This window comes from Protopterus annectens, chromosome 1.part0, assembly GCF_019279795.1.
Source record: "Protopterus annectens isolate FY-2018-M chromosome 1.part0, PAN1.0, whole genome shotgun sequence".
Taxonomy (NCBI): Eukaryota; Metazoa; Chordata; order Ceratodontiformes; family Protopteridae; genus Protopterus; species Protopterus annectens.
Window position 1 is genome coordinate 1,487,122,770 of NC_056725.1, and position 27,320 is coordinate 1,487,150,089.

At 42.8% G+C, this 27,320-nt stretch overlaps 2 protein-coding genes across 3 annotated transcripts in view; both read left to right on the plus strand.

Annotated features, from left to right (window-relative positions):
• TTPA (alpha tocopherol transfer protein) overlaps window positions 1-27,320 on the plus strand; it is a 1,432,408-nt gene that overhangs the window by 932,732 nt on the left and 472,356 nt on the right. The window lies entirely within an intron of this gene.
• Window positions 1-27,320, plus strand: part of YTHDF3 (YTH N6-methyladenosine RNA binding protein 3) — a 259,745-nt gene that overhangs the window by 88,701 nt on the left and 143,724 nt on the right. The window lies entirely within an intron of this gene.

The following is a 27,320-nucleotide window of genomic DNA, read 5'->3' on the forward strand; positions in this document are numbered from 1 at the left end:
GCAGTCGGGGAAGGTTGTCACTGTACCCAAAAGCCTGGCTATCCCTGACTCAAGACAAATGGGTACAGTCCGTCATTTCCGAAGGCTATTCTATCCCCTTTCTTCGCATTCGAAACAATCAAAAATCCCTTCCAGATGTTCCACCCGCACAAAGGGATCTAGCGGTTTTGGAAATTTCAAAACTGCTTGCAAAAAGAGCAATTCAGCCAGTTCCAGCAGACCAGCAAGGATCCGGAATCTACTCAACGTTCTTTTTAGTTCCAAAAAAAACGGGACTGGAGACCAATTTTGGATCTCAGTATCTTGAACAGATCAGTCAAGAAAACAAGATTTTGGATGGTCACGCTGCAGTCCATCCTTCCCCTATTGGGAAAAGGAAACTGGATGTGCTCTATAGACCTTCAGGATGCGTACTATCACATATAAAAATGAACAGACGCTCCAGAAGATTCCTCCGCTTCAGGCTGGGAACCAGTCATTTTCAATTCAGGGCCCTGCCCTTTGGTCTCACCACTGCCCCGGTGTTTACCAAATGCATGGCAGTGGTAGCTTCTCACCTGAGACGACAAGGATTCCAGGTGTTTCCATATTTGGACGACTGGCTCCTCACAGCTCCCACCAAGCATCTCCTTCTGATGGCCAGGGATTACACTTTTCGCATTTGTCAAAAGTTAGGCATTTCAATAAATTGCGAAAAGTCTGTTTTGTCGCCTTGTCGTACTATTACCTACATAGGCGCAAATCTAGACACAGTAGACATGTCTGCGAGGCTAACAGATCAGAGAATAACAGACATACACAGACTGGTCTCATTCCTTTTCAACAACAACAGAATCAAAGCCAGGTTAGTTCTGAAAGTGTTGGGAATTATGGCGGCTGCCATACCTCTGCTTCCATTAGCCAGATTCCACATGCGAATCCTTCAATGGATGCTCTTTACACAATGGTCATACCAGCAACTTCCAATGTCCCACACCATTATGATCACGCAGTGCAGAAATCATCTCATGTGGTGGATGTCTTCCCCTCAGCTCTGGTTGGGAAGACCCTTTGTTCCTCCCCTCCGGTTGCTACTCTGACAACGGACGCCTCCCTGATCGGGTGGGGGCATTATCAGGGCAGGACGGTCCAGGGCACATGGCAACCAGACGAATGCCACTTGCACATAAATGTTCTGGAGATGAGAGCAGTGCTTTTAGCGTTGCAAGCCCTTCAAGACTCTCTCCCCTTGGGAACGATCGCAATCCAGACAGACAATATGTCTGTAGTGTGGTACATCAACAAACAAGGCGGAACCAGGTCCTACCCCTGTGTCGAGAAGCACTCAGATTGTGGCAATGGGCGATTTCTTCTCAGCGTTTTCTGATAGCAATGCACATCCCCGGGAAGTCCAATCAAATAGTGGACAAATTGAGCAGAGCTATCCTCATGCCTCACGAGTGGTCTCTGAAAGACTCTGTTGTGAGAGAGATTTTTCTCAAGTGGGGTCAGCCTTGCTGCGATCTTTTTGCTACTCCCCAAAACAGCAAGTGCAGACATTATTTCACCCTATTCCCTTTACCAGGCCAACCCAGCAGAGACGCTCTAGTCCAAGTTTGGCCCCGGGGACTTCTGTATGCATTTCCTCCCTTCCCACTAATCTCTCAAGTGATACAGAAAGCTATCGCTCAGAAGGCCTCGTTGATCCTCACTGCTCCTTACTGGCCTCGACAGGTGTGGTTCCCCTTTCTACATCAATTTCTACTGGAGCGACCTTGGCATCTGGACCTAGTTCCAGATCTTTTGATCCATCAATCGGGTCAGTTACATCGCTCCCTCCCCTCTCTGAAACTCACTGCTTGGTTCCTCCAGTTCCAACCTTAGCCAGGCTTCCTCAATTATCTCACTCTGTTCGAGATATTTTGATAGCTTCCCATAAATCTTCCACTAGGAAGATTTACTTGAGTAAGTGGAAACGTTTCACATTTTGGGCTCAAGGAAGGGACATAGATCCTTTCACTGCTTCCATCCAAATAGTCCTTGATTTTCTAGCTGAACTCTTCCATGCAGGTTCATCCCCTTCTACTCTTAAAGTTCAATTGGCAGCTATCTCTAACTTTCATGTGGGTATTTCTGAGTCTGCCTTAATGTCCCACAAGCTTTGCAAAGCCTTTTTGAAAGGAGTTTTTCTTCTCAGACCTCCTATAAGAAATCCTCCTTCTCCTTGGGACCTAAATTTAGTTCTTACTTCTTTGATTCTACCCCCTTTCGAACCTGCAGCATCCTGTTCTTTAAAATTGCTATCATGGAAGACTCTCTTTCTGGTAGCTATTACTTCAGCTAGAAGAGTCTCAGAACTTCATGCACTCAGCTGTCTACCTCCTTATCTATTGTTCCATAAGGACAGGGTATCCTTACGAACCAACCCGTCCTTTTACCTAAGGTAGGCTGGACGTCAAATCTAAGTCAAAGCATGGACCTCCCTGGCGTTTTGGCAGAATATTCCAATAGGTCTGAACAAAAATTACACTGGCTAGATGTTCATAGTCAGTTGAGGTACTATTTGGATAGAACAAAACAATTCAGAAAATCTGACCAACTGTTTGTCTCCTATGCAGAAGGCAGAAAGGGACTTTCAGTTTCAAAGGTATCATTATCTAGATGGCTTACATCTCTGATTACCCTTGTTTATGAGATTAGACACCAAAAGCTGCCTAATAAACCTAAGGCCCATTCTACAAGAGCTTTGGCTACTTCCTTAGCCTTCCAAGACAGACTGCCTATTGACACCATTTGTGCAGCGGCTACTTGGGCTACTCCTCACACTTTCATTTCTCATTATAAGTTGGATTTAGCTTCTAGGCATAGAGCTAACTTTGGTTCCACTGTTCTCCGGAGTCTGTTCCGTTAGGCCACCCGGGACAAGGTGCTAGGGACGCGGTCCCATCCAGCAAGAATGAAGGCGAGATAGACAACTTAACATATAGAAGTTATGTTCTTACCATAACGTTCCATGTTAGTTGTCTTCTTCTCGCCTTCTTATTGCGTCCCACCCTCCTTCCCCCTGGCCTGGACAGACCTAGAGGAGTTGTGATTGTGACCTCTCTTTCTACCACCTCTTTCTTAGACATATGCTGCTTGCATATCTCCTGAATCAGGATGTAGGTCACCCTTCTTTCTCCCTGTTGTTAGAGGTGGACTCTGTTTAGAGTTATTCTGTAACTATAATAAACTGGGGTTAGCTTACAAACGAGATCTGAGGTAACTCTCGCCTAGCATTGTGGGATATAAGGGGAGCCTCGAGCCGGTGGAACCAACTCTCGAGCTTTTAGAGTGGCCGAGTCGGAGCCGAGGTCGGCTCCGAACCCATCCAGCAAGAAGAAGGCGAGAAGAAGACAACTAACATGGAACGTTATGGTAAGAACATAACTTCTATTTCCATAGCATTTGAGTTTATAAATTCTAGGAACCTTTGGGCTAGGGTGTTTGGAGCTAGAGTAATGCTCCCAGTCTATGTTTGGGTAGTTGAAGTCGCCCAATATAATGGTGTTTGGAGAGACCTTCATATTTTCCCTCAGAAAGGCCGAGTGGGGTTCCTGGGTTTGGGAGGGTGGTCTGTAGCAGGCTATAAACTGGAAGGCAGTTTTACCCACTGTTAGTTGCACATGGATAGTCTCTGATGCTTCGTGCTTTGCCACCAATCTGGAGGTTTGGGTATCTTTGATGAATATCAATACTCCCCCTCCTTTTGTGGTTCGGTCCAAGTTTTGGGGCCGAAAAGCATGGTATGAGGTATAACCTGGTAGTGCTGGGGTGCTCTCGACAGCCCTGAACCAGGTTTCTGTTACTGCACAGATATTGATTTTCTCCATGCTAAGGAGAGTTTCGAGTGCGTGCATCTTGAGGTTTAGACTTCTGGCATTGAGTAGCATTACTCTTAGTTCCTTATCCTTTGTGATACTTATGGAGGTGGGTTTGTCTTTTGAGCCTTGCCTAAAAAAGGCACTATGGGGGTAGCAAGAGCCTTTGCCAATATCCGAAAGCCCAGGGGTGACAGGTGCAAGCCGTCTGTAGCGAAGCATCGTGGCTTGTCGAGCATATCATCCCAAGCTGACAGGCATTGGATCCCCTTTGAATGACACCAGTACTTAAGCCAATTGTTGAAATTGATCATCTTGTCTTCATATTGTGGCATCATTCTTGGTGAGGGTAAGATGCTATTCAAGGTCAGGGTCATACCGGCCTGGGCTACATGCTCAGAGAGCTCCTTTATGTCTCTCTTCATGTAGTCCAAGGAGGTACGTCTCAGGTCATTCACACCAGCATGGACAATGACTGAGTCATATTTGTACTTGCCTTGGAGTGACCTGAGTGTTTGTGTTATGTGGCGTATCCTAGCGCCCGACGGGCTGCTCACAGTGACTCTCTCCTTGTTCAGCCTGGTGAGTGGGACATCAGTGTGCCTGACGATAGTCACCTATTACAAGTGTATCAGGTGTGTTGTTTAGTCTTAAGGGCTGTGACTGTTCGGCACACTGGCTTTGTGAGATATGTGTTGCACATGTTTTGTTTTGGGGTAGCGGTTGCTTGGGTGTCTGCTTTGGAGGTCTCCGCTGCTTAGGCAGATCTTTATTTAGAGCCTCCGAGTATGTTTTTGTGTGATTATGTGTTTGGTTTGCTGTCGTGGTAGGTCTATGTGAGACTGGAATTGTAGTGAGTGTGGTTTCCTTCTCCTCCTGACTGGTTATGCCAGTACTGAGTTGAGAGAGCTTAGCCTCCAGTTTGGCTATATGGTTGCATCTCTCACATGTGTTGGAATTTGTTGGGAGGAGGAGAGGGTTGTCTGTGTACATGAGGCAGTTGTAACATTGCCTCAAGATTCCCAGATTCACCAGCTGGACCGGAGAGGAGATTGACAACTGACCTTTGGACATGCTAGAATAATATTTGGAATTCCTTAATAATTGAAAACAAGGGCCAGTGGGGAGTGAGGGTGTAGTGCTTTTAATTTTTAGTGCTGACTTATATAATTGCTTTAGCGAGCAAGTGCCAGGTAACTGAAGTGCAATGTGTTACAGGTAACTTAAATGCAAAAACGACAAACAGTAACTTTCTTTCAAGTGAAACAAGGAAATAAGTACAGTAAGCAATGCAGATATCACTAGTGGTCCGCAGAAGCGCTGAGAAGCCGCGTATTAGGTGGAATTAGCGTTCCAGGGAAATAACAAGCAAACAAACAACAAGCATATAAACAAAGCTAGATTCAGCAGGCCTGGATCTAGTCTATGCTACAGCAAACAAGGTGTAACAATTCAAATATGCAGGCACTATAAACCTTTAACCAGAAATTCCCAGCTCAGAAGGGCAGAGTCCAGCCTCTTCTCCCACAAGAGTGCAGACCACGAACCTTCTTAATGTAAAATAACTGGCCTGAAGCCCAAGTGCTTAAACCAGAACTAATACACTTTAAGAATAACAGACACTGGGCTCTCAATCAGCAGTTTCCAACTTAGAAGGATGAAAGCTACCTGTCCTGCCACCACAGTGCATGCCACAAACCTTCCTAATGTAAAACAACTGGTCTGAAGCCCAAGTGCTTAATCCAAAAGACTTAGAATGATAGCTGCACTTTAATCAAGTTACTACCAAGCAGTAATAAATACAATTGAATACTTTAGAGAATGCCTGGATTAGTGCTCAAGTTACACAAACAAAGCTAGATCCAGCAGGCCCGAATCCAGTCTATGCCACAGCAAACAAGGCGCACCAACTTTAGTAAGAAGCAGTTCAGATATGCATGCGCACTGTAAGCCTTTAACCAGAAATTCCCAGCTCAGAAGGGCAGAGTCCAGCCTCTCCTCCCACAAGAGTGCAGACCACGAACCCTCTTAATGTAAAATAACTGGCCTGAAAGCCCAAGTGCTTAAACCAGAATTAATACACTTTTAGAATTACAGACAGAGCCCTCAGTCAACAGTTCCCAACCTAGAAGGATGTAAGCTACCTGTTCTGCCACTACAGTGCAGACCACAAACCCTCTCAGTGCAAAACAATTGGTCCGAAGCCCAAGTGTTTAAACCAAAAGGCTTAGAATGAGTTACACCAAGCAGTAATAAATACAATTGAGTACTTTTAAGATGATGCAAAAGTAAAATAAAGTAGGTAAAAACACAAGTACAGTAAAAGCAGATGAATTTTTTTTTTCCTGAACAAGTGCTGAGATCAAAGAAACAGATTTGAGTGCTGAAACTAGAAAACTGGCTAGTTATAAGAAAAAAAAAAACTAAGCTGTAAGGCTTCCCTCCAACACAGAAGGGCTTGGGGGCTTAGAAGCCTACAAATAGTCTATACCACTTAACAGGAAAGGCAGGAAACAAGCTTATATATATTTTTTTTCCGTTTCCCAGATGTTCTCTTTGTACACAGTAGGAGTGCCTGAAATCAGAATATGATCTCACTGCACTCAGTTGAGTGAGCAAATGAGATGGGCCCAGAAGGAGTATCCAAACGCAAATTTACAAGAGGGGCGGGCAGTTTCAAGGCCACTAAGATTAACACCAAAACAAAAACAGGGAGGGTGGGTGGGACTAACTGAAGAACAGAGTCAAAACTTCCAGTTCAGTTAATATTCCTGCAACACACAGTTAAAATCAATTTAAATACTGTATTTTTTTGAAAAAAAAAGTGCAGATAAAGGTACTTAAATTCTCTTATACATCTAGTTGAATACAGCAATTTCTTAGCCGGCCAAAGCTGAGCTTTTTAAGCAGACAGTATTTCACACTGTACCACTTAAATAGGCAAGGACAGGAAATCAAAGAATGTGGCTACCCCCATACCTGTAATTACTAGCAAATAACAAAATTCAGCAAACACTGACCAACTTCCAGTTCAGTTAATATTCCTGCAACACACAGTTAAAATCAATTTAAATACTGTATTTTTTGAAAAAAAAGTGCAGATAACGGTACTTAAATTCTCTTATACGTCCAGTTGAATACAGCAAGTTCTTAGCCGGCCAAAGCTGAGGTTTTTAAGCAGTAAATATTTCACACTTTACCACTTTAAATAGGCAAGGACAGGAAAGTTGCTGGTGTGCTTTTTTAGTTAGCTGGCTTGTGTTTGTACTCCAAGAAATATCGTCTGATATGTATACCCCCAAGAGTTTTGTAGTTTGGACAGTCTCCAGTTCTTCACCGTTGATAATGAGGGGCAGGTGCATGGCAGAGCTTCTTTTGAAGTCCGTAATAATTTCTTTTGTTTTATTGACATTCAGGTCCATATTGTTATTGCACCACTCAGTCGGGGAGTTTACCTTATTCTTGTACCACTGTCATCATCACCACTTGCTTAGCCCCACCACTGTGGTGTCATCTGTGAATTTGATGATGTGGTTGTTGCTAGCTTTCACAGAGCAGTCATGGGTAAGGATTGTGAATAGTAGAGGACTTGGCACACAACCCTGGGGTACTCAGGTGCTGATTGTAATAATCCCTGAAGTGTTACCAGCACAGGTCTTGTGGTTTTCCAGTCAGGAAATCGAGGATTCAGTTGCACAGCCCTTTGTTTATGCCAAGGTTGATTAGCTTTTCTGTAAGTTGCATTGGAATCGCTGTATTGAATGCCGAGCTGAAATCTGCAAACAGCAGCCTGCCATAATTTTTCTTTTCAAGGTGCTCCAGTGTGTGGTGAAGTGCCACCGAAATGTTAACAGCAGTTGATCTGTTTGCACGGTAGGCAAACTGCAGCAAGTGAAAGGATTGGGGTAGTACTGTAGTCAAATGCCATTTAACCAGTCTTTTAAAGCATTTCATTTCATTACAGCCTGTAATCATTTAGGCAGGTGGGGTTGGCTTTTTTTGGGCAGATGGATTATGTTGGTAACTTTGAAGCATGCTGGTACTTCTTCCTCTTGGTCATTGAGAAACTTTACAGCCTCCAGGTTAGTTTTCTCTTCAAACCTATAAAAGCCAAAATAGAGTTCAACTCTCCATGAAATGTTTTAATTCATGTGTAAGACAGCAGCAAAGAAACTAGTATTAGCTCTGTCGTCCCTCCAAAAGAGATGTCATTAGATACAATAATCCCAAAAAGTTTGTATTGGTGGTAATTGCTGTGACAAAGGCATTTTAATTAAGATGGGATTGTATTATAAGGCTTTTGATGGGAGAAATTATTTTATCTGATGAAGTTTCCTTTGGAGGGATGAAAGCGCTAATACGCATTTCTTTGCTGCTGTCTTGCACGCTAATTATAACATTTCGTGGAGAGTTGGACTGTATTTTGGCTTTTATTGATTTGGATTTTTGCTGCCGGATTTTTGGTTCTTTGTGTTCTTCAGACCTGCCATAAAATGTGTTTAGACTGTCCAGAAATTCAGTGCTGTCAACGCACTGAGCTGATTTGGTGTTTTAGTCAGTTAGCAGTTGAGTACCATGCCACTGGCTTCTCGAGTCTTTTGCATCCTCGAAACATTCTTGTATCCTCTTTCAGTACTCTCTTGGCCTGCTTGATACCCTTTTGTAGATTAGTCCTTGCCACACTTAGACCCTTCTTATCCGTAAATCTTTTGCCTTGAAAGCAGTGTTTCTTGCCCTCAGCAACTTGTACACCTTGCTGTTTAGCCATGGGTTTTGTTTGGCTGTTTAATATTTTTGATGGTCATTATATCCTCCACGCATTTAGATATGTAAGCAGTAGATGTCTCAATATATTCATCAATGTTTACCAGATTATTCACTGTGGCTACCTCTCTGAAGGCATCCCAGTGTGTGGTATCAAAGCAGCCCCTGAGACTTTCCATGGCTTCTTAATGCCAGAGTCTGATTTGTTTCACAGTGGGCTTATCTCTGATCAAGAGAGGTTTGTAAGCTGGTATTAGTTTTATGGAGATGTGATCAGAGCCACCTAGGCTTGGTTGTTGTACAGGTCTGTATGCCCCTTTTATGTTGGTGTAAGCCTTGTCCAGAGTATTTGCTCCCCTTGTGGGAAAATCCACAATTTGGTAGTACCTCCCCGAGATCTTCTATCATAAATGCAGTGTCAGAATTCTTGCATTGCAATTCACATATAGCATTACGCAGAATATTCAGTGCTTCAGTCATGTTAGCAGTCAGTGGTATATATATACAGCTGCTACATGGACATCATTTAATTCTCTGGGCACATAAAAAGGTCTGTATTTCAGTAGCAGAAATTCCACATTTACAGAGCAATGTTCATTCACAGTGGTACAGTTTTTGCACCAGCTATCCTTCACAAAAATGCACACTCCACCTCCCTTAGCTTTTCCACACAGAGCTAGACGTGCATCAGCTCTGAGCAAAGTGAAAACGTGGGCTTACAGCACTGTCACTAATCCTGTTATTTAATCAAACCTCTGTGAAGATTAAAAGAGATGTATTTCTCACTTTGTGAAGTTGAGCTCAAGCCTGAGAAAGTCCATTGGTCATACATTTGCTAACAGAATTGAGGGAAGTGTAGGCCTGTGAGGGTTTGTTTTCAGTCTGGCAGCAATTCCAACTGTGCAGCCTATTTTCCTGGTTCTGTTGCATCTCTTCCTTTTGGGCCTCATGCTGATTGTTCCATAACCTTCCATTTCATGATTTTGGTACTTTGAAGCTTGTTTGGTTAAGATGCTGAGTTCCAGCAGTTCTGTGAGTGTTGTAGGTCTTAGATGCTCTGTAGTACACAGGGAATCAAGCCAGAATGACGGCACAATCGAATACTTGATTTCCAGAAGTTTCTTTCTTCTATAAGTTAATGTAACATTATTTAAATGACTGGAAAGTGATTATGTTGCCAGAAAAATAAGACAGATTAAGCATTCCTGTATCGCGAGCTAACACAGCCGCAGTCTTTTTTTTTTTTGTACTACTACTGTTAGAACTGTCTAGTTGTGTTTATTCCATATTACTCTAATCTCATATTTTATGACTTTGTCTTGGCATGCAGGATGTATAATACCTGTTTGTAGCCATTTTAATTACTAATGTTCCTTTTGTCCTTTGGCTACAATATTTGTTTTTTTGCTTCTGCATTCCTAGTTGTTGGTATTGGATTGATCCCTTGTTATCAGCATGGCTTAATTTTCCTGCAGCTGTTTGTGGTTCGTGTTTCAGGTACATATGTGCTATAGTGTTTTCACAGTCTTCAATGTAATGTTGCCTCCACTGCAGCATAACTTGGTTTATATATGTAAGAGTAGCTAGGGATCTTTTTCTTAAGGCTAAAAGCTAAAGTTTACTGAAAAAGTATACATTCTATATTTTTTAAATCATTGAGAAGAATGGAGATAACATAAGGGCATGATGACGAATGAAATAAAAGTAAATAAAATGAAATAAATCATCAACCCTGGTTTTCCCTGTACATGGAGGGGGGATGTTGTATCAACTGTCATCACCTCTATTGATTCAGTACCACTTTCCTACCTTTTTTGGCAGTCACACCCAACTGTCACAGATCTTCTCTCATGTAAACCCCTTATATCTTGGCTGGACATCCTTGTTTCCTCGTGCCTTCTTCCTATTTCTCCATAATCATCTTCGGCAGATCATCTTTAGCTTATCTCCACATGGGATTGAAACACTGTAATATTTTCTCTTTGACCTTCTCCACAGTTGCAGCTACTTCTGTTAATGATCTGATGTCCTAATTTTGTCTGTCTAGTGTGTGCATCCCACTCTCTTATCTGTACTCTGCTTCATTCCATGTCCCTTCAGTTTCACATAACCATTCCCTTATTTATTTATTTTTTTTACTCAAGTTCCTTTTTAGTTTGTTTAATGCCACAACTTCTGCATACTGCAACTTTATTGATCTGCCCTCTCTGGTCAGTTTGCTAATGTAGTCTTATCACCAATATGATGTGCAGCTACTCCCACTGGGAACCCCTATTTGCACTTGGTCATTGGGTCCATGTATGTAGACTACATCACCACAGCTGCCATTGGCTCTGAAGGGCAAGGCAGGCACTAAACCCAGGTAGGGAGAGGATGCTTTCTGAGCATTTAAACCATGTTGTTTTAGTGATTACATACAAGTTCCTTGATGCCATGGCCAAGTTACCCCAGAAGAGTAAGTACCACCTTGGTTCTTCCTCGAAGAGTCCATTCGTCTAGCAGGACTGGTACAGTCAACAAAGGATAAATAAAGACCTGTGTACAGTATTTATTTTGTGATGACTCTTAATACAGTCCACAAAATTTTGCATTTTCATGACTGTTAAGTCTTTATGTAATACTTTCCCAGAGATGGCATTGCCATGTTAGTACGTGTGCATAACTAACCATCAGACTGGAATCGCAATATCTACATCCCCTTGTTCACACGATTTATTTTCTAAAGAAATGTAACTGGGGTTGGGTGAACGGGGCAACTGCCCTGAGTGGTACCTTTGGCACTTAATACCCACATTAATTTCCATAGTGATGTTTGCAGTAATGATTCTGTGGTCATCGCAGAATCACTAGATGTCTATCTCGCCGTTCATTCTTACAGACGAGTTCGAAGCCAGTCCTCTGCTCAGAGTCTGCCTGCTACAAAGCTCGAGGTCTTCAGACAGCTTGAGGCTAAGTCCCTATCCCACGATGCACCTGAAGTTACCTCAGATCTAGTTTGCCGCTGCAATAGATAGGAGGTTTCTCACATAGCTCGGGCCAATACAAATTTATTATCTAAAAATTTTCTAAATAACTTATTTCTCTACTTTAGAGTTGGCTTTTAGCTTCTATAGCTTTATAATGTGTATTCCCTTTCCCTTTGGTGTGCCTTTTCATATTTAGATATAGCACTTTGGCCTTCATTTTTTTTCTATAGGCCTGATGTTCTTCGTGTTTCACTGTTGCAGTCATTACATTTGGGTAATCTGCTGGCAGGTTGCCCTCAGTCGGCCTGAATTCCAAAGTCTTTGGTCCTGCGTCGGCTGCTGTCTTCTCTTCCATGACGTCAGGTCGTCAGGGGTATAAAGCATGCAGCTGATGCCATTTTCTTTAGTCTTTCTTGCCGCGCGGTGCCTGAAGCAGAAGCATTTTGCAAGTGCCGGTCAGCCAACTATTGAAATATTCAAGTTTGAGTTTCAGAACCAAAGTCTTCGTTAAAGCTAAGTACCCTATTGTGGAAACTTTTTTCTTGCTTTTTACCGATGTCAGAAAAAGTTAATAATTTTATTACTTGTGGGAAGCAAATACCTCATTCCTTGCCTAGGCCCTGATCACAACATGCCTGGCTGTGGGTTTTGTGCTAGATTTAACCAACGCACTATTAAGCGTTTGCATATTTTTGCATCCAAGTGTTTTGGAAACAGATTTAACTACCCAGAAATGTCGTCTGATAGCAATCAGACTACCGGAGTACATAAAAAACTCAAAGGACAGAGATAGGCAGTCGAGATCCAAAACCGACGAGGAAGCTTCTCCTAAGCCAGTCGCCGGTACTCAGTGAGGCACTTTCGCAGCCCCTGATACCCAATACCTTTGAGTCGCAGGCCTCTACCGACACCCATGTGGAGTCCAGCATGCCGCAAGATGCTCAAGGTATTGGACCAACGGATGTATCTCCCTCAGATGGGTCCGGAGCCCCTGAGCAGGCACCGGCTTCTGAGGGTGTATTCAAACCTCAGTATTTATATGTCAAACCGAAAGCTGCAAAACCAAAGGCAAAGACATCTTCTACAACTAAAAAAATGACGCCGGAGCCACGTGCTCAGGCCTCTATGCCTAAAAAACAGATGATCAAAATGGCTGAAGACCTTATTACCTTGATCAGGGGTACCCATCCCCCTCCATATAAGAGGCCTAGGCAAGCACTGACTATGAATCTTCAGATCAGGTTTCTATTTCTTGAAGATTCCTCTTCTGATCAGGAATTCTCTTTACCTCCTTATGAGGATTCTGATGCTGAGGAGTCTATTCCACCTGCATCTCCTCCTGAGGATTATTCATTTGAAGAAACCTTGCATACTTTTGAGGGAGCATTTTCACTGGGAGAGTCAAGACTTCTCAGAATCAAAATAGTGACTCTGGGATTTCCTTCTCCCTCAGCACAAGCCGTTGGCCATTCCCCCTGTTTTTAGACATTGTGGATGATGTGTTTTTGAGTCAAGCCTAACCCCTGCCTCATTACCTCCGGCTCCCAGTAAGCCTGACAGATATTACAGGGTCCCTGACTCTCATAAATTTTTATTTAGAAACCCTGCTGCTGATCCTGAAACTATTTCACAGGGTCTAAAGGGAGTTAAGGCCTCAATAGCAAAAAACCCTACCCCCTAAGACAGAGATTCAAGCACACTGGAGAGATGGAGGAAAAAAGGTTTATACATCTGCAATCTTGGCAATCAGGGCCTTAAACTGTCAATTTCATATGCTTAAGTACCAACAACATGTTATGGGATTGCTGAAACAGAAAATGATGATTTCAGAATGTGCAGAAAATAAGGAATTGCAGTAATTATTGCATGCAGCTGAACAAGTTGGAAAGCATACGTTGCAATGTGGTTTTGATTCTTTAGAGGCCTCCTGCAGGGCCGCAGTTACTGGATCTGTGGTTAGGAGGCATGCCTGGTTAAAGGAACAAAATTTGCCTGATCACGTTAAAGCAAAATTGCTAGATGCACCTTTACAGCATGATTCTCTGTTTGGTATTAAGGCAGAAGAGGTTTTAAAGAAAATGGAAGACCAAGCCAAGTCCATGCAAACTGTTGAAGATTTCTTACAAGTGCAGCCACCTAGATTCAATAGACACTGGCCTACAAAAAAATTGGTCCTTTCCTGTGTCTGACAGAGCTCAAAGGGGCAAATCCCGCCCTAAGGGTCCCAGGTACCAGGCTCAAGACTCACAGGTCAAAGCAATGGGGCGCATCCACGTCCAAATCTGGAGGAGATAAAGCGCAAGCCCACAGAAATCAATCCCAATGACTTCCCTCTGCCCACACCAAGCACTTGTCTATTGGCAGCACCCATAGGGGGAAAATTAGCACTTTTTGCTCAAAATTGGCAGTTAATAACCCAGGACAAGTGGGTGCTAAACATCGTATCACAAGGATACAGATTCCATTTCCACACACTGCCAATGACAAACGGTTGGCCAGATCTTCCAAAAAATCAATGGGCAAAGGCACCGAAACAGGTTACGTCCCTCATGGATATGGGGGCCATTCAGACAGTACCAGAACAGGAAAAAGGACAAGGTTTTTTTCTCAAGACTGGTGGCCAATACTGGATTTATCGATTTTTGAACACATACCTGGACATTCCAAAATTCAAAATGCTTGCTTTGCAACAGCTTCTGCCCATGCTGGGAAAGAATGCTTGGCTGGTGACTTTAGACCTGAAAGAGGCATACCTGCATGTCCCAATAAGACAGTCGTGCAGACGATACCTCAGATTCAAGGCTGGCTTAATGCATTACTAATTCTCTGCACTGCCCTTTGGCTTATCTACTGCGCCCAGGGTCTTTACAAAGTGCCTGACACTAGTAATTGCATTTTGCAGACAAAGAAGTATTCAAATATATCCTTGGACGACTGTCTCATTCAAGCAGAGGAGGACACTGTACGACACCTGGCGTTTGTGAAAAGGCTTCTAACATGCTTAGGGTACACAATAAATGAAAAGAAATCACAACTGGTACCCATTCAAAAGATAACATTCCTGGGTGCATGCTTAAATGCAACTGCCCAGATGGCTTACCTCACGCCAGAGAAGCAAAGGCAACTGACTACTTACTTCAAACTGATGGCAACAAAAACCCAGTCTTCTGCAAGACAAATTCTGCAGGCTCTGGGCTTAATGGCATCCTGCATCCTACTAATTCCATATGCAAGACTGCATATGAGGAAGCTTCAATGATACCGAATAAGCTTATGGAGTCAACATTCACAAAGTGTGGAAACTATGATTCCTCTCATTCCCTGCCTGCAACAGGAGTTTCTATGGTGGGCAAAGGCCTGTCACCGAAACATGGGATGGCCCTTCACTCTAACCCCTGCCAGCCAAACTTTAACAGACTCATCAGATTATGCCTGGGGGCCCACATGGCAGGAAGATGCATTCAAGGCATATGGGCACCAAATCAAATGCATCTAAATATCAACCAGAAAGAGATGCTAGCTGTTCAGAGCCCTAACAGCCTTCAAGGACAACTGCTGTTAAAGATGGACAACACCACAGTCATGTGGTATATAAGCAAACCAGGGGGCACACACTCATACCCCCTTTGCAGATTAGCCATGGCACTGTGAGACATAGCTTTGACCTACCAAATACATCTTCAAGCTCAATTCCTGCCAGGAAAACAAGACACTCTGGCAGATGATTTAAGCAGAAACCTTATGGATCCTCACAGGTGGAAACTAAATCCAGAAGTCTTCAGCATGATAACAGAGAAATGGGGGAGCCCAGACGTAGATCTATTTGCCTCTCCTCAAAATTATCAACTGAAATGATATTGTATAAGGACTTGTCACAGACAAGCATGGAAAGTGGACACCCTATCAGTTTATGCCTTTCCTCCTCTGCCTCTTGCCCATGGTCCTTCTAAAAGTCAGACAAGAGAAGCTAAAGATGATTTTAATTGCCTCGGACTGGCCCCGCCAATACTGGTACCCATTCCTAAGGAACTTGTCTCAATACCCAGCTTGGACCTTGCCTCAAAAACCACAACTACTGTCCCAGCAAAACAATCGGAGCCTGTTCAATCAACTACAGACTCTGAATCTGACTGCTTGGCTAATCCTGTAATCATACAAACGACACCTCAGTAAAGCTGTGATGGATGTCATTTTGGAAGCCAGAAGGCCTAGTACTAGAAAATCTTATGCTGACAAATGGAAGAGATTCTGTGCTTGGAATCAAGCACAAGGAACTGATACAGTAGAACCACATATCCCTCAGATATTACAATACTTAACTGAGATGCTTGACAAAGGCCTATCTTTCTCATCAATCAAAGTCCATGCCTCTGCCATTTCGGCTTATTACAATACAGAGCCACCAATCTTTTCTCATCCTTTACTAAAGCAGTATCTTAGAGGCGCCAAAAGTTTAAGGCCTCCTAGAAGATCACCCTTACCTGCATGGGACCTCAATTATGTGTTGGAAAAGCTCACCCTGCCTCCATTTGAACCAGCTGCTACCGCTGATATAAAGTTCTTATCATGGAAGACAGCTCTGCTGCTAGCAATTACTTCAGCAAGAAGAGTTTCAGAGCTACAGGCCTTCATGGCTGTAGAGCCTTTTGTCATATTTTACTCAGACAGGGTGTCTCTGAGGACAAATCCTACTTTTATGCCTAAGCTCGTTTCCAGTGTGGCTCTTAACCAAACAGTTCATCTGCCAACTTTTTATCCAAATCTGCAGAACAAAGGGGAGAGAATTCTGCATTCCTTGGACGTACACAGACAGCTAAGATTCTACTTGAGCAGGACTAAAGCTCTAAGAAACTGAGCAATTACTAGTGTCACATGCTGCAGGATCAGAAGGAAAGGCTATTTCAAAGCAGACGATTTCAAAGTGGATAAGCCATTGCATCCGTTTCTGCTACTTACACAATGGCAAACCTGTGCCCAAGGGCATTAGGTCTCACTCCAGGGCTGCAGCTACTTCAGCAGCTTTTCTCAGAGGAGTACCAACCAAGGACATTCTAGAGGCTGCTACTTGGAGTTCTGTTCACACCTTTACAAAGTATTACCATTTGCCTCTAAGTCCAGGGCAGGCTTTGCCACTGCAGTGCTGCAGGGCCTTATAGCCTCACCTAATGCTGTTTAGCTCCAGCCTCCCAACCATAGCTTTGGGATTCTACCCAAATGTAATGACTGCAACAGTGACACACGAAGAACATAGTACAGTTATGTACACTTACTATAAATGTAGATGTTCGAGTGTATTCACCGTTTCAGTCCAGGTTACCCTCCGGCCATCCCCCTGTCATTCTGCAGTTTATCTTTCCTTCTTTGTCTTCTACAGTCTGTGGTGTATTTGCTTGTAGATGAAGGTAAACTTTATATTGATGCGTGTGTGTGTGTGTGTGTATATATATGTATATATATGTATATATATGTATATATATGTATATATATGTGTGTATATATATATATATATATATATATATATATATATATATATATATATATATATATATAAATATAGACATATATATAGAAATAGAAATATAGACATATATATAGAAATATAAATATAGACATATATATATAAATATAGACATATATATATAGATATAGACATATATATCTAGATATAGACATATATATATATATATATAGACATATATATATATATATATATATATATATATATATATATCTAATCTCTATATCTATATATATATATATATATATATATATATATATATATAAAATCTATCTATATATATATATATATATATATATATATATATATATATTTATAATATTGCTACCTTTTTGGGGGCACCTGACATCGGGGGCAAGAAAAACTAAAGAAAATGGCGTTGGCTGCATGTTTTTATATACCCCTGACAACCTGATGTCATGGAAGAGAAGACAGCAACCGACGCAGGACCCAAGACTTTGGAATTCAGGCCGACTGAGGGCATGGAATTCAGGCCGAGTGAGGGCAAACCTGCCAGCAGATTACCCAAATGTAATGACTGCAACATTTAATACACTCGAACATCTACATTTATGGTAAGTGTACACAACTGTACTTTATATTTAGTGTAGTTTAAATAGTAGTTTGTGTGCTTTTGATCAGTGACAGTTTTTGTCAGTGTTTTGATTTATTTAACTGTTTAGAGTGCTTTAGATAACTAGTGTGCGTGTGTGTGTGTTTAATAATGACACTTTGTCACAGCATATTTAGCCCATAGTTTTTGTCAGGACTTATTTAAATAGTTTTTGGGTGTGTCTTTGTTATACTACAGTCATTTCTTCTCTTGATACTGTATAGTTCATTATGGCTGACCAGGATAGGAATAAGCATCCTAAGTCAGGTTTCAAAAAAATGTCCAAAATGTAGACAGAAAATGTCCGTTACAGATAGCCATGTCAATTGTGTATATTGTTTGGGAGATTTGCCCCTTCAGGAAAGCTGGTCCATTTGTCATTCCTTCTCTTCTAAGGTTCTTCAGGAGAGAAAGTTGATAGGTAGAGGACTTCTCAAACCATCTTTCAGGAAGCTTTGAGTGACCAGGACAGGTCTAGTAAATCTTCTAAGGCTTCTACTACTTCGGAAGTAAAAAAAACAAAATCGATGTCGGCTCCACAGCCCTCTTGAGTCGAGCGTCTTGTCTTTTTGGAGCCAGTCCCTGGTATCCTAGGTACCTAAATCGCCAGTTCTTCAGTCAGTGCCTCCATCTATCCATTCATCTCGGTCCTCTATCAGCCTTTCCAATTTGGATATGGATCGTGTGGTGCAGAAATTGTTACAGGCACTGGCGTTTGTAAAACTTTTAGCAGCTCCGACCCAAGCGGTTTCGGAACCAGACTGTATTGCCATCAACTTAATTTCCTCCTCCGAGCTACACTGGTCCTTCGGAGCTGGAGGAGTCTGACTTGATTGCTGAGCCTTCGGAACTGACACCTGTTCCAGTGTCATCGGTTCAGTTTACTCTGACATCCTTGGTGCCAATCGAGGGGTCTAGGAGCCGACACTCTCTCCGGTCGGGTCCGGGGAGGATAGTTGGACTGACTTGTCGGTTCTTACTTTGCCTCTCTGGGCTTCAACTCGGATAAGCTCGGCTCCTACCTCTGGGTCGGAGCCCACTATCCCGGTGCCGAGGGGATCAATGGTTTCCTCTGATCCATCGGTCCCTTCTCAATCAGAGCACAGATGCCTTCGAAGCTATGAGGAGAGCTATGTCTCCTAAGACCTCTACGACTTCAGGTCTGGCTACCTCCTCCCCAAAAGTGCCTATGTCCGCTTCTGCTTCACAGATCCTTTCTAACTGTAGAGACTCAGCCTCAGGAAGCTCGATTGGGTGGCCCCTGCTCTTCAGAGACCTCACCAGGAGTTCCCACTGATGAGGTTCCCAGGAAGAGAATCTGTAAGAGGAAGCACTCAGACTCTCCACAGGAGTTTCTCACATCCGATACCTACTTGAATGAGTCAGAAGGGTCCAGATATCTGAGGATATCTCATTTGCTGAGATATTCGAAATCCTTAGGCAGAGGGGTGACTGGCAGTCCACTAATCCTACTGAAGATGAGTCAGTTCTCCTGAAGGCTTTCGGGTCTCAGCCCTCCACCTCTTGGGGGGTGTCTGCCTCTCGATGAGCTTATGGAGCTGGTCTCACGAAGGGCATGGGTGTCTCCGGACACCATGGAGCCTGTTCCCAGGAGGCCTACTAAGTTTAATTTTGCCCCCCAGAAAAAGTCTTTTCTTACCGAGGGAGTGCCAGTTGATGCCATGGTGGTGGCGGCAGCCACCAAGGAGGAGATGTCGGACACTTCCTCTATCCATCCTCCTAACAGAGATTCTAGGATCATAGATATATATGGGAAGCACACGTACAGTTCAACGACTTTTGCCTTGTGTTCACTAAACTATCTCACTCATTTTACAAGACTACAAAGAGATCTAAAAGAGCTTGGAGATACTTTTCAGGATATAGTAGTTGCAGGAGCTTCAGACAAAGTCGCCTCCCAGCTTGCTACTCTCAGTTCCATAGTGAACTCACACATGCGCCTCATTTCTATGCATCTGATGGAATGAGTAGGGCAGCGGTTACAGGAATTGCTGTTAGGAGACATTCCTGGATGCGCTTGTTTCTTCGTGGAGCCCTTTAAGTCATCCTTTGTCAAAATCCCTTTTCATGGCTCGTCCCTCTTCGGGCTCAAATTTAAGGAAACTTTGACCAGGTGTGAACAGGAAGGAAAGACTCTGTCTACCGTCGGAGTCTGATGTTCTTCATGTTTCACTGTTGCAGTCATCTCATTTGGGTTATCTGCTTGCAGTAGCCCTCAGTTGGCCTGATTAACAAAGTCTTGGGTCCTGTGTCAGTTTCTGTCTCTTTTTCTGTGACGTCAGGGGTATAAAACATGAAGCCAGCGCCATTACTTCAGTCTTTCTTACCATGCGGTGCCCGAAGCAGAAGCAGTTTGCAAGTGCCGGTCGGCCAACTCCTGAAATTTTTATTTTCGAGTTTCAGAATCGAAGGCTTCAACTAAAAGCTAAGTACCTCGTTGGGGAAACTTTTTCTTGCTCTTAATCGATGTCAGTAAAAGTAAATAATTGCATTACTTGTGGAAATACCTCATAAAGATTTTCATTCGTACTGTATTCCTTGCCTAGGCCCTGACCACGACGTACCTCACTGTCTGTTTTCTGCCTTACTTAAACCACGAACTATCCATCATTGGTATATTTTCGCTTCTAAATATTTTGGTACTCTTTTTTTAAATTATCCTGATATGTCTTCGGTAAGCCATTCGACTACCGACATTCCGAAAAAACGCAAAGATAAAGACAGACAGGCCGCCTAGGTCCAAAGCTGCTGATGATGCTTCTCCTAAGCCAGTCGCCAGTTCGCCGGTACTCAGTGAGTCACTTTCGCAGCCCCTGATACCCGCTACTTCAGATTCACAGGCCTCTACTGAAACCCATTCAGAGTCTGGTATGCCGCGAGATGTTTCAACTGTGTAACCTGCAGATTGTCTCTACCTTGATGGGTCCGGAGCCGCTGTGCAGGCACCGGCTTCTGAAGGTGTATTCAGGCCTACTGACTTGTGTGTTAAACCGACGCCATCTTCTTCAAGGCCTAAATCTCAAACCCTGCCTAGAAAACTGACACCCAGACCGCATGATCAGGCCTCTATGCCTAAAAAACATATGAGAAGAATGGCTGAAGACCTTATTACTTTAATTAGGGGAAGCCAGCCTTCCCCCCCTAGGACTGAGTTTGCTTATGATACCTCTGACCAGGATTCTGAATTTTCTGTTTCCTCTGACCAGGATTTATCCTTGTATACCTATGAGGATTCTGATGCTGAGGATTCTATTCCCTCTGCTTCTCCCCCAGAGGATTTCTCTTTTGGTGAAACCTTGCATACTCTCAGGGAGCATTTTCATTGGGAAAGTTAGAAATTTTCAAAAATACACCACGAAATAAGCAGTCAGAGGGTGGAACAAAGAGAAGCAGCTTTAATCCATCAGTCCTGCCCTGGTACCTCGGCAGTTCGCCTTCAATGGAACACACTTACAAACTCATACATTCTCTTTTTATATATTCATCAATTAGGACAATTAGTCAATCAATCAATTCATCAAACATTTCATCCCCTGTCAACACTGTGACAAATTCCAACATATGTAAACATATAAATACTATCTTTTTTATCAAAATTAAATATTAAATACAATTTCTAATATTACATAATTTGATTTAAATGATTCAAGTCATATTAAATTTTCAAAAAATTGTAACATATGACATAAATATTGATATGCACACTTAGAAAATATGAAATAAATATACTCAATTTACAATATGATTCAAAAATTGCTACACTAATAAATTTCATCCACTTTCTAAATTCATCCCAACAGGAAATAATGTGTGATACCCTTTAATCATCCTCTGTTGAAGCCTGTTCAGAGCAGTTTTGAAATTTCCTATACAGAAATGAGGTCTGGCAAGTACACTAAATCTAAAACCTTCACTATTACCATTATGTATATTAAGTTAGAATTTCTCTAATTCTAAAAAGAGGCTTGGGGATTTCTTAACTCCTGCCCCAGCACAGGCCTTTAGCCATACCTCCTGTACTAGACATTGTTGATGATGCCTTTTCGGAATCTAGCTTGGACCCTGACTCTCTTTACTGCCTGCTCCCAGAAAACCTGATAGATATTACAGGGTCCCTGACTCTCACAAGTTCCTTTTTAAAACTCCTTCTGCTGATCCTGAGACTATTTCACAGGGACCCAAGGGCATTAAAGCTACTACTGCAAAAACCCTACCCCTTCGGATAGAGACTCCAGGGCGCTGGATAGATGGGGTACGAAGGTATACTCTTCTGCAGCTTTGGCCATTAGGGTCTTAAACTGCCAGTTTCATATGTTAAAGTATCAGCAGCATATTATTGGATTGCTTAAACAGAAAATGATGATTCCTGATTGTGATGAAAGTAATGATTTTCTGCATTCAGCTGAACAGGTTGGAAAACATACTTTGTAGTGTGGTTTTGATTCACTAGAGGCATCTTGCAGGGCTGTACTTAGAAGGCATGTTTGGCTTAAGGAGCATTCCTTGCCAAATCATGTTAAAGCAAAATTACTGGATGCTCCCTTAAACCAGGACCGCCTGTTTGGCAACAAGGCAGAAGAAGTTCTTAAAAACATGGAGGAAAAAGCTAAATCCATGCAAAAAAGTTCAACCTCCAAGGTTTAGTGGGCATTGGTCTTCCATGAATTGGCCCTCCGTGAATTGGTCCTTTCCTGCCTCTTCAGACCTTCTCAGTTCAAACCCAGATCCAGCAGAGCTCCCAGGGTACGCACAGGACTAAGCAGTGGTGGACCTTCACTTCCAAATCTGGGAGTAATAAAACTCCCTCTATGGTAAACTGTCTCAGTGACTTCTTTTTAAAACTTCCAAGCACTTCTCAACTGATTGCCCCTTTGGGGGGGAAGATTGCTCTTCATGCCAAGAACTGGGAACTCATTACCCAGGACAAATTGGTTTTAAATATTGTGTCCCAGGGAAGAGGAATGGGAGTGTAACGGTCTGTTATACTTTTGATACATTCAGATTTACGTCTACATTAATGAGTCTTATTGCAGTTGGATAAAAACTGTTCATGAATCTGGAGGTCCTGCAGCGGATACTCCCTTACTTTCCACCAGATGCAAGTTTAATGTATGCTGGATGAGAAGTGTCACTCAGTATTTTGCAGGACCTCTTTTTACATCTCATTTGAAAGAGCTCATGTAAGTTAGAAAGATTAGTGTCCACAATATTTTCTGATGTTCTTATTATTCTTTGCAGCAGCTTCCTTTCGGGTATTGTGCTCTTACCGAACCTTACAGTGCAGTTGCTGGTGATAATGCTTTTGATGGCAGTAGAAGGTATTTAGAACTTTAATAGAGACCTTTGCTTTCCTTAGCCTTCTTAAGATGTGTAGTTGCTGGTGGGCTTTTTTAATTAGCTGGCCTGTGTTTGTACTCCAAGAAATATTGTCTGATATGTATACCCCCAAGAGCTTTGTAGTTTGGACCGTCTCCAGTTCTTCACCGTTGATAATGAGGGACAGGTGCATGGCAGAGCTTTTTTTGAAGTCAGTAATCATTTCTTTTGTTTTATTGACATTCAGGTCCATATTGTTATTGCACCACTCAGTCGGGGAGTTTACCTTATTCTTGTACCACTGTCATCATCACTTGCTAGCCCCACCACTGTGGTGTCATCTATGAATTTGATTATGTGGTTGTTCTAGCTTTCGCAGAGCAGTCATGGGTAAGGATTGTGAATAGTAGAGGACTCTGCACACAACCCTGGGGTAATCAGGTGTTGATTGTAATAATACCTGAAGTGTTACCAGCACAGGTCTTGTGGTCTTCCAGTCAGGAAATTGAGGATCCAGTTGCACAGCCCTTTGTTTATGCCAAGGTTGATTTGCTTTTCTGTAAGTTGCATTGGAATCGCTGTATTAAATGCCGAGCTGAAATCTGCGAACAGCAGCCTGCCGTAGTTTTTCTTTTCAAGGTGCTCCAGTGTGTGGTGAAGTGCCACCGAAATGTTAACAGCATGTGATCTGTTTGCACGGTAGGCAAACTGCAGCAGGTGAAAGGATTGGGGTAGTACTGTAGTCAAATGCCATTTAACCAGTCTTTTAAAGCATTTCGTTACATTTGATGTAAGGGCCACCGGTCTGTAATCATTTAGGCAGGTGGGGTTGGCTTTTTTTGGGCAGATGGATTATGTTGGTAACTTTGAAGCATGCTGGTACTCCCTCCTCTTGGTCATTGAGAAACGTTACAGCCTCCAGGTTAGTTTTCTCTTCAAACCTATAAAAGCCAAAATAGAGTCCAACTTTCCATGAAATGTTTTAATTCATGTGTAAGACAGCAGCAAAGAAACAAGTATTAGCTCTGTCGTCCCTCCAAAAGAGATGTCACCAGATACTATAATCCCAAAAAGTTATTGGTGGTAATTGCTGTGACAAAGGCATTTTAATTAAGATGGGATTGTATTATAAGGCTTTTGATGGGAGGGATTATTTTATCTGATGAAGTTTCCTTTGGAGGGATGAAAGCGCTAATACGTATTTCTTTGCTGCTGTCTTACACACTAATTATAACATTTCGTGGAGAGTTGGACTGTATTTTGTTTTTTATTGATTTGGATTTTTGCTGCCGGATTTTTGGTTTTGTGCTCTTCAGACCTGCCGTGAAATTCAGTGCTGTCATCGCACTGAGCTGATTTGGTGTTGTAGTCAGCTGTTGAGTACCATGCTACTGGCGTCTCGTGTCTTGTGCATCCTCGAAGCATTCATGTATCCTCTTTCCGTACTCTGTCTTGGCCTGCTTGATACCCTTTTGTAGATTAGTCCTTGCCACACTTAGACCCTTCTTATCCGTTTAGGGTTGCCACCATTTCAAATGCCCAAAGTGGGACATTTTTGGTACAAACGTCAGATTTTGCAGGGCAAAACATACCCACTGCCAGTACAAAGGACAGAACTTCACTTTTTTGCCTAAATAAAAGCTTATTATTGTAGCATTTTAGTTGCTTATTCTATTTCTTATAGCATTTAGGTGATGTTCATCGTGTTACCCTGCTGCAGTCATTACACTTGGGTTATCCTGTCGTCAGGCGGTCCCACAGTCTGCCGGATTTCCAAAGTCTTGGTCCGACATCGGTTGCTGTCGCCTCATCCCTGACGTCAGTGTGCCAGGGGTACATATATTGCAACAGATGCCATTTTCTCCAGTCTTTCTTGCAGAGCGGTGCCCGAAGCAGAAGCAGTTCACAAGTGCCGGTCGGCCGACTCCTGAGATTTTCGAATTTCAGACAGAAGTCTTCTATAAAGCTAAGTACCCCGTTGGGGAAACTTTTTTTGCCTCAGACCAATGTCAGAAAAAGTTAACAATTGTATTTCTTGTGGGAAGCAAATACCTCATAAGGATTTCCATTCTTATTGCATACCTTGCCTAGGCCCTGATCACGACATCACTTCTTGTCGTTTTTGTGCTAGATTTAAAAAACGTACTATTAAAAGACGTTTTGATTTCGCACAACACTTCTTTGGCAGAAAATTTAATTATAACATGCCGTCGGAGCTACCGACTACCGGCGTGCATAAAAAACGCAGGGATAAGGATCGACAGCCCAGGCCTAAGCCTAATTCCGAGACCTCGGTTGATCCGGTCTCCGGTTATCAGTGAGGCTGCGACGCAGCCTCTGACTACCGCAGTTCTAGAAACCGAGACCGCTACAGATATTTTGACGGAATGCACTAGGCCGACGCAGCCTTTTACTTCAGGCCCTACTGATGATTTACCTTCCAAGGACGTCGGTGCTTCTGAAACGCCATCAGTTTCTGAAGGCGTTTTCAGACAGACTCTTACAGTCAAAACGTTTTCCAAGTCGAAGACTCCTTCCAAACCGAAAAAGGCTTCACTTCAGTCTACTGTTCAAGGCCCTATGCCTAAGAAACAGATGCTCAAGATGGCTGAAGATTTGATTTCTCTTATCGGGTTCTCAGCCTCCTCCTGACAAAAGGCCTAGACAAGAGGAAGAATCTGCTTCCTCTGAACAACTGTCTATTTCTTCGGATTCCTCTGAGGATCAAGACTATTCCTTCTCTCCTTATGAAGATTCTGATGCTGAGGATTCTATTCCCTCAGCTTCCCCTACAGAAGATTACTCTTTTGGGGAAACTTTGCACACTATGAGGGAACATTTCCACTGGGAAGGTCAGGATTACTCTGATTCCAAGAAAAGGCTCAGAGTTTCTTTTACTCCCCCAACACAGACCTCTAGCCATCCCTCCTGTTTTGGATATTGTGGATGATGTCTATTTAGAATCCAGTTTCAACCCTGACTCTTTGCCTCCTGCCTCGGCCAAGCCTGACAGATACTACAGAGTACCTGATTCCACAAATTTCTCTACAAAAGCCCAGTAGCTGACCCAGAGACTATCCCCCAGGGTCCCAAAGGGGCTAAGGCTTCCATGGCTAAAAATCCAGTACCTTCTGAAAGGGATTCAAGAGCACTAGACAGATGGGGGGAAAAAGGTTTACACCTCAGCCACTTTAGCTACGAGAGCTCTAAACTGTCAATTTCATATGCTTAAGTATCAGCAATTTTTGATCTATGTTAAAACAAAAGATAACCACCCTCCGTCAACAATCTGAATTGAAAGAAGTACAGGATTTGTTGCACGCCACCGAGCAGGTGGGCAAACATACCTTGCAATGTGGGTTTGATTCTTTAGAGGCCTCCTGCAGAGCAGCTGTCACGGGATCAGTTATACGTAGGCATGCCTGGTTAAAGGAACAAAGTCTACCTGATCATGTTAAAGCAAAACTACTAGATGCTCCCTTACAACAGGATGTTCTTTTTGGTGTTAAAGCAGAAGAAGTTTCAAAGAAAATGGAAGATAAGGCAAAATCAATGCAGACAGTCAAAGATTTCCTACAAGTACAACCCCCTCGCTTCAGCAGAAATTGGCCAACAAAAAATTGGTCCTTTCCAGCCACTGACAGGCATCAAAGGGGTAAATACAGGCACCCAAGGGGCAGAGGACAACCACAAGCTCAGTATAAACCTTGCTAATAGGGCATTCCAACCCAGAAGGGAGGAGAAGAAAGGTCTCAACCAACCAGAAGGCAAACTCAATGACTTGCACCTCAGCTGGCCAAACAAATCTCTTTTGTCAGCCCCCCTGGGGGGAAAACTAGCACTATTTGCAGACAAATGGCACATGGTCACAAAGGACAAATGAGTACTAGACATTTTACGAGGATACAGATTCCACTTTCACACCTTGCCAATAAAAAGAGGAATGCCAAACCTGCCACAAAATCAAAGGGCAGAGGCTCAAAAACAAATTACAGCTCTCATGGCCATGAGAGCCATTCACTGGGTACCAACTCCAGAGCAAGGCCAAGGATTTTACTCAAGACTCTTCCTAGTACCCAGAAAAGAAAATGCTTGGAGACCAATTCTGGACCTTTCAATTCTAAACGCTTACTTACAAGTACCTAAATTCAAAATGCTAACACTACAGCAGCTACTTCCCATGTTGGGCAAGGAAGCATGGCTGGTAACGTTGGACCTCAAGGAGGCATACCTGCATGTCCCTATCAGACAAAGTTGCAGAAGATACCTCCGTTTCATTGCAG